Genomic DNA, 1,256 nt, shown 5'->3' with positions numbered 1-1,256 from the left:
AAATGTCCCCGGAACAGTTTTCATTTGAGAGGGGGTCTGACTCTGGTGTGAGAGTTCAGAATGTACTCTGGGGTGAGAAGTTCTGGTGGTCAGTAATTTTCCTCTTTCACGTCTTCCTCTCCAGATGTGGTCAGTTTGGGGCATCTGAAGTCCCTGAAGCATGGGTGGGTTGAAACTGAGAGAAGTAGGTCACTTCCAAGGTGGATCACTGACACAGCCTCCAAGTTGGTTCTGATTGTTGCTTTAGATGTATTTATTTTTGATGTGTAGGAATGTTTTGCTTGCACATCTGTCTGTGCATCACACGTGTGTGTGCTCAGGAAGTTGTAAGAAGGAGCAGGATCTCTTGGAAGTGGAGTTACGGTTAGTTGTGAGCCATCCATCATATAGGTGTTGGAGATGAGTCAGACTCTCTGCAAGAAAAATCAAGGGCTCTAAACTGTTCAGCCATCTCTCCAAGCCAGAGTCTGAATGTAATAAAATGTATTCATCATTGGTTCACATGGGGCACACGTACCATGGTGTGCCCATGAGAGGGTCACCTGTGGGAGCCAGAGAGGACTGGGGTCATCAGGCTTTCCCAGCATGGCCTTTACCTGCTGAGCCATCCCACAAACTGATTGTGAGTTTTGGTGGGGTTTCTGTGTGTTCTTTTCTCACAGAGCAGGTGAACTTAAAAAGAACAAGGTGAAAAGTGCAGTGACGAAGGTCAGAGGTCACACTGTGGCATGTCCACCATGTTCTATTTGTCTGTGGTAAAGATCAGCTTTTATTCCGTGTGAGAGACACAAATAACAGGCAACAAGGATCACAAAAGGCTGGATTTGTTGGTGTCTGTCATAGGTATCTGATCCCAATGGCTAGAGAAATGCCTAGTGCAATATATTAAAAATATCTCATAGGAACTGGGAAGTAGCTTATCTCACGAAATGCTTGCCCAGCATGGTGACACCCTGGGTTTGATCCCCAGAATCGCATAAATGGTGCATGGTAACCCAGACCCATGATTCTAGCATTCAAGATCCAGAGGCTGGAGGATCAGAAGTTTAACATCATTGTTAGCTACATAATCAGTTAAGGGCGGCCTAAGCTACCTGAGACCCTGTCTCAAAAACTAGCCAAAAACTAACCAATCAACTAAAAACAACAGCAATGGCAACAACAATGACCCACAGTTAGACTGTTTCAAAACAAAAATGACAACAAAAAATTTTATAATTAAAAAAAAAAAAAAAAAAAAAGCCAGACGTGGTGGC

This window comes from Mus caroli, chromosome 5, assembly GCF_900094665.2.
Source record: "Mus caroli chromosome 5, CAROLI_EIJ_v1.1, whole genome shotgun sequence".
NCBI lineage: Eukaryota > Metazoa > Chordata > Mammalia > Rodentia > Muridae > Mus > Mus caroli.
This window is presented reverse-complemented; position numbering follows the sequence as displayed.